Source organism: Gigantopelta aegis, chromosome 13, assembly GCF_016097555.1.
Source record: "Gigantopelta aegis isolate Gae_Host chromosome 13, Gae_host_genome, whole genome shotgun sequence".
In the NCBI taxonomy this organism is placed as follows: domain Eukaryota; kingdom Metazoa; phylum Mollusca; class Gastropoda; order Neomphalida; family Peltospiridae; genus Gigantopelta; species Gigantopelta aegis.
In genome coordinates, this window is record NC_054711.1 from 8609503 (window position 1) to 8632130 (window position 22628).

The 22628-nt window shown below is 37.9% G+C and overlaps 1 protein-coding gene across 5 annotated transcripts in view; it reads right to left on the reverse strand.

The window, feature by feature from the left end:
• The window catches only part of LOC121387389, a 133768-nt gene extending 112228 nt beyond the window's left edge, over nucleotides 1-21540 (reverse strand). For all 5 annotated transcript variants that reach the window (XM_041518491.1, XM_041518490.1, XM_041518492.1 and 2 more), the window contains exon 1: nucleotides 21516-21540. The gene's annotated coding sequence lies outside the window, so the exon portion shown is untranslated. The remainder of the gene's footprint in view (nucleotides 1-21515) is intronic.
• Nucleotides 21541-22628: the final 1088 nt, after the last annotated feature.

A 22628-nucleotide genomic window follows, 5' to 3' on the forward strand; every position in this document is an offset into this window, starting at 1 on the left:
CAAGCAGATTTACACTTGTAACGTTAAACAAACAAATGACTGACTGACTGACTGACTGACAGACTGACAGAATTAATTAATTAATTAATGTTTAGCGACACCCCTGCATAAAAATACACCTCAGCTTTTAGGTATCAGAAAAGATAAGTATATGGAAATATAAAGAAAGAAATGTTTTATTTAATGACACACTCAACACATTTTATTTTTGGTTATATGGTGTCAGACATATGGTTAAGGACCACACAGATATTGAGAGAGGAAACCCACTGTCGCCACTTCATGAGCTACTCTTTCCGATTAGCAGCAAGGGATCTTTTATATGTACCATCCCACAGACAGGGTAGTACATACCACAGCCTTTGATATATCAGTCGTGGTGCACTGGCTGGAACGAGAAATAGCCCAATGGGCCCACCGACAGGGATCGATCCCACACCGACCGCGCATCGAGCGAACACTGTACCACTGGAATACGTCCCGTTCCTATGGAAATGTAACGTCAGACAGACAAGAGCTTATTTTGAATGCTGTATATACCAACAAATATTTTTAAATTTTAATGTTAGATTGACAATGAAAGTTATTTGAAAAAAAAGAAGATATTTATATTATAGCCTGAACTAGTATCAGGGCTTTTAGTTCTCATTAATTTAGGAACACCATTTTGTGCATGTGGGAGGGAGCAATTAATCACTCCCCTAATGTTTTTGTTGAAGCACGATCTGACCTTCCTTTTATTTTACTAAAGACTTCCTCTGAAGACTGTGTCAGAATTAACAAATATTTGACATCCAATAGCCGATGATTAATTACATGTAATCAATGTGCTCTAGTGGTGTCGTTAAACAAAACTAATTATAACTTTAAATCATGAAACCATAAGCTGACTTTTAGAAACACCTTTTACACCCAGAATTGTGTGTAAAGACCACTACCAATAACAATCACATCGGTTCTGGCTACTGCCGTTGATTAACGGGCAATAGCAACTGGCATCTGCAGTTTAATTGAACGTCAAAACATCCAGACACGCTGTCAATCAAAGGAAGCAATCAGTGAGAAAGTCAACGCACTAAATACAATCCACATCAGCCAGCATACACACACACATATATATATATATATATATATATATATATATATATATACATACATACATACATGTATGTAGTGTAGGTGGATTGGAATGTAGGTCGTTGGCTAAATAGCTTACACCACCTTTCAGTTTAGATAAAAATTTGTTTGTTGGTTTATTGGAAAGTGCAGATAAATGATCCCTCACTGCTTTTGGGTAGGAATAGCCCATGGCACTGGCAGTCAAGGGGAGAGAGGTGTTTCTCTCTCTTTCTGTCACTCTCTTTCTTTCTCTCTCTCTCATTTCTCTCTCTATTTCTCTCTCCCTCCCTCTCTCTATTTCTCTCTTCTCCCTCTGTCTTTCTCTCCCCTCCCTGTTTCTTTCTTTCTATCTCTCTTTGCATAACTGTCTGTCTGTCTCCCTCCCTCCCTCCCTCCCTCCCTCTCTCTCTCTCTCTCTCTCTCTCTCTCTCTCTCCCCCCCCCCCCCCCCCAAATAACAATATGTAGTCAGAACACTGATTGCCTTCACAGAAGACACAAACCCATCATAGGTAATCCATCCTAAGACCTGTTGCATGTTAAAAAGCTGTCTATATTACTGGATTGTAATATTCTTTTACACCCAATCTATAGTCAATGTATTTTTCTGTTTGTGCTGGTGTGCTGGTGTGCTGTTAAACATTCATTAATGGAGTCTTCAACATGAGCAAAACCAAGGCAAGATAAAGATCAAATTCCTGAAAGAGTGCTAGGCAAGTTTCAAATAAAAAAAATATTTCAAATTATATTGCTAAGTGATCAATTTGCCACTCTCCTAAAACTGAAAATCAGACTCCTGAAATGGTGCTAGGCGAGCAAACACTCAAAGATTTAAATTGGTTTTAACTGCAAGATAATTCATTGGAAAGAGTTCGACCCGTACCCCTCTATATCAAGGCTCTAAAGACTAACCCTAACCCTAACACTAAAACTAATCTTAACCATTGAAAGGGGGGTATGGGTCGAACTCATGCCAATTCATTTGCCACTCTCCTAAAACTTTCTAGACGCATGTGGAGGGGACCTGAGTGATCACTGGCCTTTCCTGGCAACATATTCATTGGTATATGACAGGTGAACAATAAATTACAGGTACATGCAATTGGTTTCTGAGTGTAGGTTAAAAGGCTATAGGAATGTAATAACTTAGACAAACAAAACTGACGAAGACAATGGGTGAACAAAAGACTCCAGCATGACCTCGTCAATTCCCGACACCTTCCAGTCAGGTGTTGCACCACCGGCTCCTTTACAAACTACAACACAGTTGCAGTGTCTCAAGTGTCACGGTGTACACAACAAACCTAATGGGAAACAGTCATTTAGAAAACAGCATCACAAAACTGTAACTTAAACTAAACAAAACTGTAAGCTAGACCTTTATAAAACTGTAGCTTAGACTTTCAATACAAAACTGTAAGTTAGATCTTCACTACAAAAATGTAACTGACATGCAGACCTTCAATACAAAACTAACTTAAATCTAAACAAAACTGTAAGCTAGACCTTAATAAAACTGTAGCTTAATTAGACTTTCAGTACAAAACTGTAAGTTAGATCTTCACTACAAAACTGTAACTTAGACCTGCCTTACAAAACTGTAACTGACATGCAGACCTTCAACACAAAACTAACTTAAACCTAAACAAAACTGTAACCTAGACCTTTATAAAACTGTAACTTAGACCTTCAATATAAACCTGTACCTTAGACCTAAACAAAACCATAACTTTATACCTTTTATACAAAACTGTAACTAAACTGTAGGTTAAATCTTCCTTATACAACTGTAACTTAGACCTTCAATACAAAATTGTAATTTAGACCTGCAATACAAAATTGTAATTTAGACCTTCAATACAAAATTGTAATTAAGACCTATCTTACAAAACTGAAGCTTAGATCTTCCATACAAAACATTAACTGTCACAAACCTTCCACACAAAACTGTAACTTAGATCTTTCATAACAATAAAACAAAAACCGTATAATTTTGATCCTGCTCACAAAACTGTAACTTGGACCTTCCTCACAAAACTTAGATCGTTTATACAAGGATGGATGGATGGAGGGAAAGATAGATGGAATGGATGAAAGCATGAATAAATGGATTGATGGAAACATTGGTGAGGGGTGGATGGATGGAAGGATGAATGAATGCATGGATGGATGGGTGGGTGGGTGGATATATTCATGGATGAATGAATGGATGGATAAATAAATAAATAAATAGATGGTTGGATGAATGGATGAATCAATGGATGAATCGATGGATGGATGGATGGATGGATGGATGAATGGATGGATGAATCAATGGATGGAAGTATAGATGGATGGATGGATGGATGGATGGATGAATGGATAAATGGATGACAAAATAGATGGATGGATGGATGGATGAACAGATGGATGAATGGATAAATGGATGGATGACTCGGTGAATGGAAGAAGGGATAAACGAATGAACAGATAGATGGCAGAATGGATGGAAGGATGGATCAGGCATGTGATTGAAACATTTCTAAAAAATCCGAAAATGATACATGCGTGACGAAGGCATGTAATTGAGTGCAGAATGCAAGGAAAATGAATGAAAGTTAAAAAAATTAAAAAGCGGAATTCCGCCAATTAGCGGAAGAATCACATGCCTGTGAATGGATGGATGGATGGATGGATGAATAAGATGGATGGATGGATGGATAAATGGATGCATGACTTGATGAATAGAAAGACGGATAAATGAATGACAAGATAGATGACAGAATGGAAGGATGGATCGATGGACACTGGCTTACAAATCTGCTGATGTAAACAGACGAATGAATATGAACATCGTAACATGTACTTGCAGCCAGGCCTGGCTACTTAGTAACTGTACACCTTGATCAAAGCGAGCCGGTGACATATTAAATACAGGTGTGCAGGCCATACTAAAAGATTAATGACGTCTAACAACCACAGGTCACGGCTTTTATGTGTGCTCATCTTCAAAGTGTACACCTCAGAGTATACTCCGCCGGAACATGTTTGGCTTGCTTTTACACGCAGCCAGTTGTGTGACTGTCAGTCCATAAAACAGAAAATGAAACGGTAATTTTTACCTGGATCCATTATGGGAGAGGAAATTTAAGGACTTTTTCTATAATAAAACAGGAAAAAGAGATTTGTTTAAAGACACATAGATATATTACGGGAGCGGAAATTTAAGGACTTTTTCTATAATAAAACAGGAAAAAGAGATTTGTTTAAAGACACATAGATATATTACGGGAGCGGAAATTTAAGAACTTTTTCTATGATAAAAAGGAAAGAGAGATTTGTTTGAAGACACATAAATATATCATGGGAGAGGAAATTTAAGGACTTTTTCTATAATAAAACAGGAAAAAGAGATTTGTTTAAAGACACATAGATATATTACGGGAGCGGAAATTTAAGGACTTTTTCTATAATAAAACAGGAAAAAGAGATTTGTTTAAAGACACATAGATATATTACGGGAGAGGAAATTTAAGGACTTTTTCTATGATAAAAAGGAAAGAGATACTTGTTTGAAGACACATAGATATATCATGGGAGAGGAAATTTAAGGGTGGTTTTTTTCTATAATGGAAAGAAAACGAGATTTATGTAACAACATCTGAATGCATTTTGGACTATGGTTTATTTACAGCCGATTACACATACTATAATAGTGTATGTCATCAACAAAATATAATATGTCTAGTATAGCCCATGTACAGGTTACCACAAAATATACCTGGGCTAGTGCTTATAAAACTTTCAGTTGAAGTTTTGTTTCTTTAGCGACACCACATTTGGTCATTCACAGTCATCAGAAGAAAGTTGCTACCTTCTTTCTAATGCAGCAAGGGATCTTTTATATGCACTTTCCCACAGACAGGATAGCACATACCACGGCCTTTGTCAAGTTGTAGTGCACTGGTTGGAATGAGAAAAAAACTCCAGTTGAATTAATCCACTGCGGTGGTTCAATCCTGCGACGCAAGCACCTCAAGCGAGCACTCAACCAACTGAGCTAAATCCCGTCCCATAAAACTTCCCAGACTCAATCTTTAATGATGGCGGGACGTAGCCTAGTGGTAAAGCACTCGCTTGATGTGCAGTAGGTCTAGAATCGAACCCCGTCTGTGGGCCCATTGGGCTATTTCTCATTCCAGCCAGTGCACCATGACTAGTATATCAAAGGCTGTGGTATGTGCTATTATTGTCTGTGGGATGGTGCATATAAAAGATCCCTTCTTACTAATGGAAAAATGTAGTGGGTTTCCTCTCTAAGACTATATGTCAGAATTACCAAATGTTTGACATCCAATAGCCAATGATTAAAATGTGTTCAAGTGGTGTCGTTAAACAAAAACCTTTTTTCATGTTTTATAAACTAAAAGTGGAATCGATTACAGAGAAGCTGTGTAACAGATCAACACGTGTTGTTTGTTTGTTGCGGAGTACGTGCAATGCGTGACTAACTGGCATTAGACAAGTCTCCAGAAACCAGGCCCTACGATTTCAATTTTTTTAAATAGAAAAGACATTTTGGGGTCTGTGCCTTGTAATCACTATGACCATTTAGAAACAGTTAAAGTTTGTTTTGTTTAACAACACCACTAGAGCATACTGTCATCAGTCATCAGTTATTGGAAAGAAACCAAGAAATGTTTTATTTAATGACGCCCTCAACACATTTTATTTACGGTTATATTGCATCAGACATATGGTTAAGGACCACACAGATTTTGAAAGGAAACACGCTGTCGCCACTACATGGGCTACTCTTTCCGATTAGCAGCAAGGGATCTTGGCAGGATAGCACAAACGATGGCCTTTGTTGAACAAGTTATGGATCACTGGTCGGTGCAAGTGGCTTACACCTACTCATTGAGCCTTGCGGAGCACTCATCAGTTATTGGATGTAAAACATATGGCAATTTTTTACATGTTAGAGAAAACCTACTACATTTCTCCATTAGCAGCAAAGGATCTTTTTATATATATATACTTTCCCACAGGACAGCACATACACTTTTTCAGACAGGACAGCACATACCAGTCTTTGATATATGAGCCATAGGGTACTGAATGGGATGGGGGAAAAAAACCAATAAGAGTATGGATCCATTAAGGTGATTCGATCCAATGACACAAGTACCTGTAGCGAGCACTCTAACAACTGAGCTAGATCCTGCCCATAATCCTTCAGAATTTTTTTTTTAATCATGGATAATGGTGGATTATAAAGAAAGAAAGAAAGAAATGTTTTGTTTAATGACGCACTCAACACATTTTATTTATAGTTATAGGGCATCAGACATTTGGTTAAGGACCACACAGATATTGAGGGAGGAAACCCGCTGTCGCCACTACATGGGTTACTCTTTCCGATTAGCAGTAAGAGATCTTTTATATGCACCAGACAGGATAGTACATACCACAGCCTTTGTTACAACAGTTGTGGAGCACTGGCTGGAACTAGAAATAGCCCAATGGGTCCACTGATGGGGATCGACCCTGAACCGACCGTGCATCAAGCAAACGCTTTAACACTGGGCTACATCCCGTCTCTTGATGGATTATGTTACATGATAATGGATAACAGATTTTCACTTCTAGGACATGCTAGCGGAAATTATCGTTATCATCAAATCCACAGGACTGCTAAACAGATTTCTCACATATTTGGACCGAGTCTGGGAACATTTTGTTTTTTAATTTTTATTAGCGATCAGCTGAAAATTGTCATTTTGAGTAGTATTGCTAGCAACTACTTAACATTTTAGAATTGTGTAGTGACCTCTGTATAATGTGTGTTGTGTTTGCTGTTACTATGGTGATGACGGGAACATCCAAACCACATTGATCATGTTGTACACATTTAAGATATGCACAAGTCGTTTACCATGACATATATTTGGTATATCATTAGTAGAATACATATCCGTTTCTTTATAAATGACCTGCATGTTTTTTGTGGCTCTAGCAGGTGAATTTCTAGCTATTATATTTCATTTACTAGGTATAAAAAAACTGACAACTGACAATAGGCTGCTATTTCGAGTTCTGCACAGCTCTGAAATGTTAAATGGAAGAAAAAAAAGGAAGAAAGAGACTGAATGGAAAATATCCGTAAATACTCATGTATGTACATGTAAGGAAGAGGAGATAGAGTACCTACATAAATGTACAAGTACATGCTGAGGTTAAGTAAAATAAAGTTAAAAGTTTGTTTTGTCTAACATTACCACTAGAGCACATTGATTAATTTTAAAATCATGAGCTATTGGGTGTCAAACATTTGGTCATTCTGACTCATAGTCATTAGAGAAAACCACTACATTTTTTTCTAATGTAGCAAGGGATCTTTTATATACACTTTCCTACAGACAGGAAAGCACATACCACGGCCTTTGACTAGTTGTGGTGCACTGGTTGGAACGAAAAAAAAAACCAATCAGTTGAATGAATCCATCGAGGTCGTTCGATCCTGCGACGCAAGCATCTCAAGCAAGCACTTGACCGACTGAGACAATTTCCTGCCCTGACTGGGGTGAAAGGTACACGTATATGTAATATTAAAACATCTTATTATAACTCAATTATACAAAGATTTCTAACTTAGCCGTCTATAGATCTATACAACAATAAGAAGGCAGACTGGGGACATAGGTACGTGTATGTATTTAGTACAAGTAGTAAGACATCTTATTATAACTCAATGATATAAAGATTTCTAACTTAGCCCTCTATAGATCTATACAACAATAAGAAGGCAGACTGGGGATATAGGTACGTGTATGTATTTAGTACACGTAGTAAGACATCTTATTATAACTCAATGATATAAAGATTTCTAACTTAGCCCTCTATAGATCTATACAACAATAAGAAGGCAGACTGGGGATATAGGTACGTGTTTGTATTTAGTACAAGTAGTAAGACATCTTATTATAACTCAATTATACAAAGATTTCTAACTTAGCCGTCTATACAACAATAAGAAGGCAGACTGGTGGATATAGGTACGTGTATGTATTTAGTACTAGTAAGACATCTTATTATAACTCAATGATACAAAGATTTTTAACTTAGCCGTCTATAGATCTATACAACAATAAGAAGGCAGACTGGTGGATATAGGTACGTGTATGTATTTAGTACTAGTAAGACATCTTATTATAACTCAATTATACAAAGATTTCTAACTTAGCCCTCTATAGATCTATACAACAATAAGAAGGCAGACTGGTGGATATAGGTACGTGTATGTATTTAGTACAAGTAGTAAGACATCTTATTATAACTCAATTATACAAAGATTTCTAACTTAGCCGTCTATAGATCTATACAACAATAAGAAGGCAGACTGGGGACATAGGTACATGTTTGTATTTAGTACAAGTAGTAAGACATCTTATTATAACTCAATTATACAAAGATTTCTAACTTGGCCGTCTATAGATCTATACAACAATAAGAAGGCAGACTGGGGATATAGGTACGTGTATGTATTTAGTACTAGTAGTAAGACATCTTATTATAACTCAATTATACAAAGATTTCTAACTTAGCCGTCTATAGATCTATACAACAATAAGAAGGCAGACTGGTGGATATAGGTACGTGTATGTATTTAGTACTAGTAGTAAGACATCTTATTATAACTCAATTATACAAAGATTTCTAACTTAGCCGTCTATAGATCTATACAACAATAAGAAGGCAGACTGGGGATATAGGTACGTGTATGTATTTAGTGCTAGTACTGTAGTAGTAAAACATCTTATTATAACTCAATTATACAAAGATTTCTAACTTAGCCGTCTATAGATCTATACAACAATAAGAAGGCAGACTGGTGGATATAGGTACGTGTATGTATTTAGTACAAGTAGTAAGACATCTTATTATAACTCAATTATACAAAGATTTCTAACTTAGCCGTCTATAGATCTATACAACAATAAGAAGGCAGACTGGTGGATATAGGTACGTGTATGTATTTAGTACTAGTAGTAAGACATCTTATTATAACTCAATGATATAAAGATTTCTAACTTAGCCATCTATAGATCTATACAACAATAAGAAGGCAGACTGGGGATATAGGTACGTGTATGTATTTAGTACTAGTAAGACATCTTATTATAACTCAATGATATAAAGATTTCTAACTTAGCCCTCTATAGATCTATACAACAATAAGAAGGCAGACTGGGGACATAGGTACGTGTTTGTATTTAGTACAAGTAGTAAGACATCTTATTATAACTCAATTATACAAAGATTTCTAACTTAGCCGTCTATAGATCTATACAACAATAAGAAGGCAGACTGGGGATATAGGTACGTGTATGTATTTAGTACAAGTAGTAAGACATCTTATTATAACTCAATTATACAAAGATTTCTAACTTAGCCGTCTATAGATCTATACAACAATAAGAAGGCAGACTGGGGATATAGGTACGTGTATGTATTTAGTACAAGTAGTAAGACATCTTATTATAACTCAATTATACAAAGATTTCTAACTTAGCCGTCTATAGATCTATACAACAATAAGAAGGCAGACTGGGGATATAGGTACGTGTATGTATTTAGTACAAGTAGTAAGACATCTTATTATAACTCAATTATACAAAGATTTCTAACTTAGCCGTCTATAGATCTATACAACAATAAGAAGGCAGACTGGGGATATAGGTACGTGTATGTATTTAGTACAAGTAGTAAGACATCTTATTATAACTCAATTATACAAAGATTTCTAACTTAGCCGTCTATAGATCTATACAACAATAAGAAGGCAGACTGGGGATATAGGTACGTGTTTGTATTTAGTACAAGTAGTAAGACATCTTATTATAACTCAATTATACAAAGATTTCTAACTTAGCCGTCTATAGATCTATACAACAAAAAGAAGGCAGACTGGTGGATATAGGTACGTGTATGTATTTAGTACTAGTAAGACATCTTATTATAACTCAATTATACAAAGATTTCTAACTTAGCTGTCTATAGATCTATACAACAATAAGAAGGCAGACTGGGGATATAGGTACGTGTATGTATTTAGTACAAGTAGTAAGACATCTTATTATAACTCAATTATACAAAGATTTCTAACTTAGCCGTCTATAGATCTATACAACAATAAGAAGGCAGACTGGGGATATAGGTACGTGTATGTATTTAGTACAAGTAGTAAGACATCTTATTATAACTCAATGATATAAAGATTTCTAACTTAGCCCTCTATAGATCTATACAACAATAAGAAGGCAGACTGGGGATATAGGTACGTGTATGTATTTAGTACAAGTAGTAAGACATCTTATTATAACTCAATGATATAAAGATTTCTAACTTAGCCCTCTATAGATCTATACAACAATAAGAAGGCAGACTGGGGATATAGGTACGTGTTTGTATTTAGTACAAGTAGTAAGACATCTTATTATAACTCAATTATACAAAGATTTCTAACTTAGCCGTCTATAGATCTATACAACAATAAGAAGGCAGACTGGTGGATATAGGTACGTGTATGTATTTAGTACTAGTAAGACATCTTATTATAACTCAATTATACAAAGATTTCTAACTTAGCCGTCTATAGATCTATACAACAATAAGAAGGCAGACTGGTGGATATAGGTACGTGTATGTATTTAGTACTAGTAAGACATCTTATTATAACTCAATTATACAAAGATTTCTAACTTAGCCGTCTATAGATCTATACAACAATAAGAAGGCAGACTGGTGGATATAGGTACGTGTATGTATTTAGTACAAGTAGTAAGACATCTTATTATAACTCAATTATACAAAGATTTCTAACTTAGCCGTCTATAGATCTATACAACAATAAGAAGGCAGACTGGTGGATATAGGTACGTGTATGTATTTAGTACTAGTAAGTAAGACATCTTATTATAACTCAACTTGATATAAAGATTTACAACTAACTTAGCGTATTTATGTCTATAGATCTATACAACAATAAGAAGGTCTATAGACTGGGGACATAGGTACGTGTTTGTATTTAGTACAAGTAGTAAGACATCTTATTATAACTCAATTATACAAAGATTTCTAACTTAGCCGTCTATAGATCTATACAACAATAAGAAGGCAGACTGGTGGATATAGGTACGTGTATGTATTTAGTACAAGTAGTAAGACATCTTATTATAACTCAATTATACAAAGATTTCTAACTTAGCCGTCTATAGATCTATACAACAATAAGAAGGCAGACTGGGGATATAGGTACGTGTATGTATTTAGTACTAGTAGTAAGACATCTTATTATAACTCAATATATATAATATATGTTCCACTTGACCGTGGTGAATGAAAGTTAAGTGACAACACCACGGCTATGCTATGAATGTAGCGCATGCCAGTCTCGCAGTGGTAACAAGGCGACACATTCAACACGAGGCTGGCCGAGTAGGTAACAATGTTTGTGGAGGATAATCCCAGAGTAAACTTGCAGCAGTACCACACAGGCTGCAGTAACTGAATGGATGAACAGTGGGGGATAGGAGGATAGGGGGTGGAGGATAATCCCAGAGTAAACCTGCAGCAGTACCACACAGGCTGCAGTAACTGAATGGATGAACAGTGGGGGATAGGAGGATAGGGGGTGGAGGATAATCTCAGAGTAAACCTGCAGCAGTACCACACAGGCTGCAGTAACTGAATGGATGAACAGTGGGGGATAGGAGGATAGGGGGTGGAGGATAATCTCAGAGTAAACCTGCAGCAGTACCACACAGGCTGCAGTAACTGAATGAATATACAGTGGGGGAATAGGGGATGGGGGATGGAGGATAGGGGATAGGGGGCTGGAGGATAGGGGATAGGGGGCTGGAGGATAATCCCAGAGTAAATCTGCAGCAGTACCACACAGGCTGCAGTAACTGAATAAATGTACCATGGGGTATAGGGGATGGGGGGTGGAGGATAGGGGATAGGGGGCTGGAGGATAGGGGATAGGGGGCTGGAGGATAATCCCAGAGTAAATCTGCAGCAGTACCACACAGGCTGCAGTAACTGAATAAATGTACCGTGGGGTATAGGGGATGGGGGGTGGAGGATAGGGGATAGGGGGCTGGAGGATAGGGGATAGGGGGCTGGAGGATAATCCCAGAGTAAATCTGCAGCAGTACCACACAGGCTGCAGTAACTGAATAAATGTACAGTGGGGTATAGGGGATGGGGGGTGGAGGATAGGGGATAGGGGGGCTGGAGGATAGGGATAGGGGGCTGGAGGATAATCCCAGAGTAAATCTGCAGCTGAATGGATGTATAGTGGGGGATATAGGGGGATGGGGGAAGGTGGAGGGGAGTACCACACAGGCTGCAGTAACTGAATAAATGTACCGTGGGGTATAGGGGATGGGGGGTGGAGGATAGGGGATAGGGGGCTGGAGGATAGGTGATAGGGGGCTGGAGGATAATCCCAGAGTAAATCTGCAGCAGTACCACACAGGCTGCAGTAACTGAATAAATGTACCGTGGGGTATAGGGGATGGGGGGTGGAGGATAGGGGATAGGGGGCTGGAGGATAGGGGATAGGGGGCTGGAGGATAATCCCAGAATAAACCTGCTATAGTACCATACAGGCTACAGTAACTGAATGGATGTATAGTGGGGGATATAGGGGGATGGGGGAAGGTGGAAGAATAATCTCAAAGTAAACCTACTATAGTACCATACAGGCTACAGTAACTGAATGGATGTATAGTGGGGGATAGGGGGATGGGGGAAGGTGGAAGAATAATCTCAAAGTAAACCTAATATAGTACCATACAGGCTACAGTAACTGAATGGATGTATAGTGGGGGATAGGGGGATGGGGGAAGGTGGAAGAATAATCTCAAAGTAAACCTAATATAGTACCATACAGGCTACAGTAACTGAATGGATGTATAGTGGGGGATAGGGGGATGGGGGAAGGTGGAAGAATAATCTCAAAGTAAACCTAATATAGTACCATACAGGCTACAGTAACTGAATGGATGTATAGTGGGGGATAGGGGGATGGGGGAAGGTGGAAGAATAATCTTAAAGTAAATCTACTATAGTACCATACAGGCTACAGTAACTGAATGGATGTATAGTGGGGGATATAGGGGGATGGGGGAAGGTGGAAGAATAATCTCAAAGTAAATCTAATATAGTACCATACAGGCTACAGTAACTGAATGGATGAACAAAAGTTTGTTTTAAATAACGAAACCAGTGACCACTAGAGCACATTGATTTATTAATCATCGGCTATTGGATGTCAAACATTTGGTAATTCTGACTCATAGTCAACGAAGGAAACCTGTTAAATTTTTCCATTTGAAGCAAGGGATCTTCAATATGCACTTGCCCATATACAGGAAAACACATACAACGGCCTTTGACCAGTTGTGGTGTACTGGTTGGAATGAGAAAAAACTCAATCCCACTGCAGTGTTTCTACCAGAAAGACATTTTTGGGTATGGTGCTATAAAATTGAATATTTACAATGTGTGTGCTGAATGAAAAGTGGGCATGGGGGCCTCCCCCATTAAAACATGGGTTAGGTTTAGGGTTAGAGTTAACAAAATAATAGAGTGGTGATAAAGAGTCATTAATTTTGTCAAAAGGTCAACTTAAAAAATTAAAATTTGGGTATGGCGCCATACCCATTTTACCCTCTGGCAGAAACCTTGCATTGAGATGGTTGTTAAAACGATCATTGACAGAATGTGGTTTAGTTCACTTCCAGTTATCATATCACATCATATGATACAGTCCCAGATGTGAAGCTATATGATGAAATGTCATATTGTATTTGGTGTACGTACAAAAGATGTTTACTTCACTTCAATGCACTTTCATGGCAGGTGTGTCAATGGGTAACATCTTGATATACACTTCCTGATTAATAGCCCATCAATGTGCATCGATGCGCATTCAGGAAAACAAATAACATAACTGCAACCAAAACGTTCAACCCTCATCCACAATATAATACTATCAAAAAGACAACAGTTTTACTATCAATTCCAAATTATATCTTTGAATGAATAAATGATGGATAGATGGATGGAAGAAACTCAAAGGAAGGATGATGGATGGAATCGGATGGATGGTTAGAAGGAAGGAAGAAAGGAAGGTTGGATGGAATGAAGAAGGAAGGAAGGAAGGAAGGAAGGAAGGAAGGAAGTGTAAAAGAAAAATCAACCTCCACTGAGGGGATTTGAACCACGAACTCTTAAAATGAGGGTCCAGCACTCTACCAATTGAGCTAATAGGAAAATTCCCACTAGCTACAGATGGATGGATGGATGGATGGATGGATGGATGGATGGATGGATTATGGATGGATGGATTGACAGAAGGATCAATAGATGGATGGATTCCATGCACATTATGACAGTAATAGTGAATTAAATTTGGTCTACAATATCAAGCGTACCCTTACTTCTTTCTATCAGTATATATATACATGTATATATATCCTCTAAAAGGAAGTCCCATGTTTACATACCTGTACTAAAATTAATGTACATAATATACATATAATAAACATTAAAAATAACAATGCTTTGGTTATAAATGTGCATCAGCAGGGGTTGACGTAAGTAATGTTTTGTTCATGTGGCAGCCCATCAACATTTAGATATATATATATCTTTGTAAATGCCTTAAATAAAATTAAAGTCAACATTTTTGGCAGATACATGTGAAAAGATATTAGTATATGCACACGCCTTTAAAATTCTGAGACAAAGAATATTTCTGTTGTTTACCAAATTACTCATTGCATGGGAAGGACGTTGCCCTGTGGTAAAGCACTTGTTTAATGTATGGTCAGTCCAGGATCGATCCCCTTCGGTGGGACCATTGAGCTATTTCTCATTCCAGTCAGTGCACCACAACAGGTATATCAAACACTGTGGTATGTGCTATCCTGTCTGTGGAATCGTGCATATAATTATAAAGAGAAACCTTGCTACTAAATGTGGTGGGTTTCCTCTCTAAGACTCAACGTCAAAATTACCAAATGTTTGACATCCAATTATGACCAATAGTCGATATTTAATAAATCAATGTGCTCTAGTGGTGTCGTTAAACAAAACAAACTTTAACTACTAACTGTCTGAGCATGTGGTCTTACTGAGCAAAGGTTTCAAATTGCAATGGCTTTTAGTAGGGGATAGGGGTGGGGATAGGGGTGAGGGATAGGGGTGGGGGCTATGGGCGCTTAATTCTCTCTGATAATTATATGAAATATATATTAAACAACAAAAGAAATGTGAATATAAAGGCTTGAAACATTCACAAGACATAATCACATTGATAATTTTGTAGGTCACATAAAAAGAAAAGAGATTCAAACTGTCATAGTTATAAAACAAATTAAAGAAAATTAAATTACAAGTTGTCTTTCTTTTGTTGTTCAATAAATACATGTATGTACATGCATTAGCTATTACTGGCATGAGAAAAATCTAACCATTAAAACACTGTTCATATTATTATTATAACGTGCTCAACGAAAAGACCCCCAGGTGTATGTATACTTAACATGTTTGATGGGATTACATGTAAGGATGGGATAATACTAGTATCAGTGGCCTAGGAAAAAAACAAGACTAGGAAAGTGGTTCTATTTGTAGAATTATAAACACGCCCCTTTTAAAAGGCTGAATAAAGATTTGATTACATGAGTATTGCTTACACATACAGGCACATGTATATAAAAGAAGGAAGGAAATGTTTCATTTAACGATGCACTCAACACATTTTATTTATGGTTATATGGTGTCGGACATATGGTTAAGGACCACACAGATATTGAGAGAGGAAACTCAATGTCGCCAATTCAAGGGCTACTCTTTTCGATTAGCAGCAAGGGATCTTTTATATGCACCATCACACAGGATAGTACATACCACGGCCATTGTTATACCAGTTGTGGGCCCACCGACAGTATATAAAAGAAGACCAGCCTCGGTGGTGTCGTGGTTAAGCCATCGGACAAGAGGTTGGTAGGTACTGGGTTCACAGCTCGGTACCGGCTCCCACCCAGAGAGAGTTTTAATGAGACCACTACACCCTTTTCTTTCTCACTAACCACTAACCCACTGTCCTGGACAGACAGCCCAGATAGCAGAGGTATGTGCCCAGGCTGCGTGCTTGAACATTAATTGGTTACAATATGAAAATAAGTTGAAATAAATAAATATAAAAGAAAAATGGAGCAGCAGTCTCGCACTTTGTATAACATAATTCAGGCCTGATGGGTAAAGTAAAGTTTGTTTTGTTTAACAACACCACTAGAGCACATTCATTTCTTAATCATCAGCTACTGGATGTCAATCACTTGGTAATTCTGACATATATTCTTAGAGTGGAAACCTGCACTACATTTTTCCATTAGCAGCAAGGGATCTTTTATAATATATGCACCATCCCACAGACAGGATAGTACATACCACAGCCTCTGATATACCAGTTGTGAGATGCACTGGCTGGAACGAGAAATAGCCCCATAGGCCCCACCAATGGGGATTGATCCCACACAGACTGCATCAAGCAAGTGCTTTACCACTGGTCTATGTCACCCCTCGAGTTTTAAGGTCATTAACTTTGATAATGTTTATGACACTGATGTATTGCGATACAGCCGTCATAAATTGATGTATTGTATCATGGACCTTGTATCATGATACGATACTGTATCACTGTACCATTACACCACATCTGATATAACAAAGGCCATGGTATGTGTTATCCTGTCTGTGGTAAAGTGCATGTAAAAGATCCCTTTGAGCCAATGAAAAAAGTCAATGATCGATTCCTATCAGTGGGCTATTGGGCTATTTCTCGTTCCAGCCTGTGCACCACAACTGGTATATCGAAGGCTGTGGTATATGCCATCCTGTCTGTGAGAAAGTGCATATTAAAAAATCCCTTTTTATTAATGGAAACATGTAGCAGGTTTCCTCTGCGACTATATACCAAATGGCTGACATCCAAATAATTGATGATTAATAAAATCTAAACAAAACAAGCTTTAACCTATTTCTCATCACTTCACACTTACACCCATTGCCCTCTTTACAAAATAATCCATTGATGCATGGGTGGACACAGAAAGAAGAAGCAGGAAGTAAGTAACTTTTTATGTTTGTCTAACATGTAGGCCAAAATCAAAACAAAGTATGTAGGCTAAGAAAGGAGGGAGGACATGTTTCATTTAACAATGCACTCAACACATTTTATTTACGGTTATATGGCGTCAGACATATGGTTAAGGACCACACAGATATTGAGAGAGGAAACCTGCTGTCGCTACTTCATGGGCTAATCTTTCCGATTAGCAGCAAGGGATCTTTTATATGCACCATCCCACAGACAGGGTAGTACATACCACGGCCTTTGATACACTAGTTGTGGAGCACTGACTGGAACGAAAAATAGCTCCCTCTCTCTCACCACTTCTGCCCCTCCCCATCTCTCTCTCTCGCTCCCTTTCTCTCTCCATCCATCTCTCTCCCTCTCCATCTCCATCTCTCTCTCTCTTTCCCCTTTCACACTCTTGTTTCACTTCAATGTAACTTTATCCAAATGTGTTATGTTACAGCTTTGTAGATTAACAAACGTAGTATCCATTTCTCACTGACTGAAACTAAGTTATGTGACTTTAAAACCTTGTAAAAACTTTTAAAATCTAAATGATAAACTATATAAATAAAAATAACATCTATGGTGAATCAAACAGAATATATGAATGTTTACAATTATTTTTATATATGTATAATTATTTGGTTTACTTTTATTTTAAAAAGTATCAATAATAAATCATGTTTTAAAAATCCATAATGCAGGGCTTCTAGACTTTTTATAGAATCTTCTAGCCATGGGATCTGTGATTTAAAAAATGTACTAGCCACAATTAAAAATTAACTAGCCCTACTTTACTTTAATACATGTTTACTAAATAATAGTTATTAAATGAAATATGTCACTTAAAGAGGGAGATAGAGCTTAAATACACTAACATTGGGGGTTGGGGTAGGAGCAAGACATTCATATTTACAAAACAGACGTAACTGCAACATTTGACAAAGAAGAATTCACTAGAAATCAGGCATGGCAATAGCAGTTATTTACTAGCCCAACATTGAGTATTACTAGCCACGGGAGTGGTGCTACCATAATCTAGAAGCTCTGTCGGGCATGGCAACAGCAGTTATTTACTAGCCCAACATTGAGTATTACTAGCCACGGGAGTGGTGCTACCATAATCTAGAAGCTCAGTCGGGCATGGCAACAGCAGTTATTTACTAGCCCAACATTGAGTATTACTAGCCACGGGAGTGGTGCTACCATAATCTAGAAGCTCTGTCGGGCATGGCAACAGCAGTTATTTACTAGCCCAACATTGAGTATTACTAGCCACGGGAGTGGGGCTACCATAATCTAGAAGCTCTGTCGGGCATGGCAACAGCAGTTATTTACTAGCCCAACATTGAGTATTACTAGCCACGGGAGTGGTGCTACCATAATCTAGAAGCTCAGTCGGGCATGGCAACAGCAGTTATTTACTAGCCCAACATTGAGTATTACTAGCCAAGGGAGTGGTGCTACCATAATCTAGAAGCTCTGTCGGGCATGGCAACAGCAGTTATTTACTAGCCCAACATTGAGTATTACTAGCCACGGGAGTGGAGCTACCATAATCTAGAAGCTCTGTCGGGCATGGCAACAGCAGTTATTTACTAGCCCAACATTGAGTATTACTAGCCACGGGAGTGGCGCTACCATAATCTAGAAGCTCTGTCGGGCATGGCAACAGCAGTTATTTACTAGCCCAACATTGAGTATTACTAGCCACGGGAGTGGCGCTACCATAATCTAGAAGCTCTGTCGGGCATGGCAACAGCAGTTATTTACTAGCCCAACATTGACTATTACTATCCACGGGAGTGGCGCTACCATAATCTAGAAGCTCTGTCGGGCATGGCAACAGCAGTTATTTACTAGCCCAACATTGAGTATTACTAGCCACGGGAGTGGTGCTACCATAATCTAGAAGCTCTGTCGGGCATGGCAACAGCAGTTATTTACTAGCCCAACATTGACTATTACTAGCCACGGGAGTGGCGCTACCATAATCTAGAAGCTCTGTCGGGCATGGCAACAGCAGTTATTTACTAGCCCAACATTGACTATTACTAGCCACGGGAGTGGCGCTACCATAATCTAGAAGCTCTGCATAATGTCATACCAAAGATTAACCAGGGTTATTTCTTTTAATTAAAGTTTGTGTTGTTTAACGACACCACTAGATCACATTGATTAATTCATCATCGACATTTGACCAGTTGTAGTGCACTGGTTGGAACAAGATAAAACCAATCAGTTGAACAGATCCACTGAGGTGGTTTGATCCTGCAACGCAAGCACCTCAGGCAAGCACTCAACTAAGTAAGCTAAATCCTGCCACTATTTTTTCAATAAAGTTTATTTTGTTTAACGACACCACTAGAGCACATTGATTTATCAATCATCGGCTACTGGATGTTAAACGTTTGGCAACTGACAGTCTTAGAGAGGAAACCTGCTACATGTTTCCATTGGTAGCAAGGGATCTTTTATATGCATCTTTCCCACAGACAGGATAGCACATACCACGACCTTTGACCAGTTGTGGTGCACTGGTTGGAACAAGAAAAAAGAAAAAAAAGTTAAATGGATCCACTGAGGTGGTTCGATCCTGTGACGGAAGCACCTCAGGTGAGTGAGCACTCAACCGACTGAGCTAAATCAAGCTCCTATTGTTTTCAGACATCGGGTAGACGCAACAGAGATTTCACTTTTATTATTTTTAACCTGGGATCGATCCCCATCAGTGGGCCCATTGGGCTATTTCTCACTCCAGCCAGTGCTCCACAACTGGTATATCAAAGGCTGTGGTATGTGCTATCCTGTCTGTGGGATGGTGCATATAAAAGATCCCTTGCTGCTAATCGAAAAGAGTAGCCCATGAACTGGCGACAGCGGGTTTCCTCTCAATATCTGTGTGGTCCTTAACCATGTCTTACGCCATATAACCATAAATAAAATGTGTCAAGTGCGTTGTTAAATAAAACATTTCTTTCTTCTTCTGTTTTTAACCTGGATTAAAACACTGTTTGTGTAGATACGCAGTTTTAGATACATCATGCAAGGTTAGCTCTGGAACTCACAAAATTCAACAATTGCACAATTTTACAATTGGCAAATGTTATTTTTGGCAAAAATATTTTTAATGTAATAATTAATATTTTGTTAAAAAATAACTGGATTTCTGCCAATTTTGAAGCTTAATAATAATATATAATTTGGCAAACTTTTCTGCTCACCCAGAGCTAACCGTGTGTAACATGTGTTATATTTTTCAGCACCCCGTTTCGAATTTCTGTATCCACTCCTCCTACTGGTACATACATGCATACATGTAGTTCATATGCAATAACACTTTCAAAGGCTGACCTTCTGACCTAGTTCCCAGTATGTAGAGCTCTGCACCCTATTAAACATTATAAACAGAAGTGCAGTAAGCATTATGGCTGTCACAGATAGGCTTATTATGACATCCATGGGTGAGGTCAAAGATCATTTTTACATGCAGTAGTATACAGGTACCTTCTATAAGACTGGAACATTTTGTTTTAGTTAATAATTAGAATCTAAAAGTGCATCCCACCCTGCAAATGTAATCATTTCTGAATTTATGTTTCGAAAGTTGTGAACATTTTCTCTTTCTGTTTTTGTTTTTTTACCTTTTTTCTTTTTGTTGTTTGCATACAAATTACATATACTGTTTATCATATTTACTATTTTATTTTGGTACAAATAAAAAGGGTTGGGTCGAATAAATCAGGTGTCCTCCCAAGAATTGACAATATCAACCGTATCGAAGTTATCCTATATGCTAAACAGTCATCGAGTCAATGTTTACAAAAAAATAATAATAAACCATTTAACCATACCTCTAATGTATTTACCAAAAGGTCGGCACTTTTTACGCGATGTTGTCCTCAGAACTGTTCAAATCTTAAGACTGTGATTTTTCGTTGATGACTTGACAAGGACACTTAACTAATTGATGACACGAGATGTGTTATCGTGGCCGACCAAGCCCGTCACCAAACGATCGCCGATAAAATGTTTCTGTGATCGGCAAAAACAACACGCCACAATATTAACATCGACGGTCTTTGAGCATCGATGTCGATCGAAATATTAAGCTAGCAACTTCCGCAACAATTCTGGCAAAGATATAATTTGAAATAAAAGAAAAACAAAACAGGTGACACCGATATCAGTCCTACCTTCCGCCTCCGCGACATCCGCCATTGTTCAGAGTAGCAAGTGCCCGTACAAACAAGTGCTACTGATCTCTAAACGACTAATGTCGATTAGAGAAAGTTGCGTTGCCGCTTTCCTGCAGCATAAGGCAAAGTTTTGTTTTGTTTTGTTTTTGTTTGTTTTTTGTTTTTTGTTTTGATGCAGTTTTATTAGATCTAATTCTGTCTTCATTCTTTCCGGATTCTATAAACGTTTACTGTGGTATAATTAGAAAAATACAAAATACAGGTGGAGGGATCCACTTTTGTAAAAGCAAAATACAATAAAAAAACGTAGGTTTTGTTCAGCAAAGAGCGCATTGATATAATTCTGATTATAGATTTTTTACCTTAAATGTTCCATTAGCAGCAGGGTTTTTTCGCCATAAACAGGACAACACATAAGATAAAATAAGATAAGATATTGCATTTATATATAAACATTCCACAGATAAAACTGGATGCAAAACGTATGCTATTTACAACATATACTGCTCACAAAAAGTATGGAATATTTCCTAAAATTACCAAAGCTCTGTAACAATGTAATAATATCAACATTTATTTAAACATTAACATGTAGGCCTACATAACTTAGATGTGCACTGGATTTCATTGGTTTTAACAACATGGAAGATATTTTTAAGTCCCACAATAAATGTAGGTAATGCCAGTCAGTGGTGGAAGGAAGGAATTTTTTTATTTAATGATGCATTCAACACATTTTATTTACAGTTATATAGAGTCAGACATTTGTTTAAGGGCCACACAGATATTGAGAGAGGAAACCCACTGTCGCCACTTCATGGGCTACTATTTTCGATTAGCAGCAAGGGATCTTTTATATGCACCATCCCACAGACAGGATAGTACATACCACGGCCTTTGGTACACCAGTTGTGGAGCACTGGCTGGAACAAAAAATAGCCCAATGTGTCCACCAACGGGGATCAATCCTAGACCGACAGCGCATCAAGGGAACGCTTGACTACTGGGCTACGTCCCGTCCCTTGCATCAAACAAGCGCTTTATTACTGGGCTACATCTCAACCCCCACCTATAGGTTACGACACCCTTATAAAGTGGACAAATCTCATT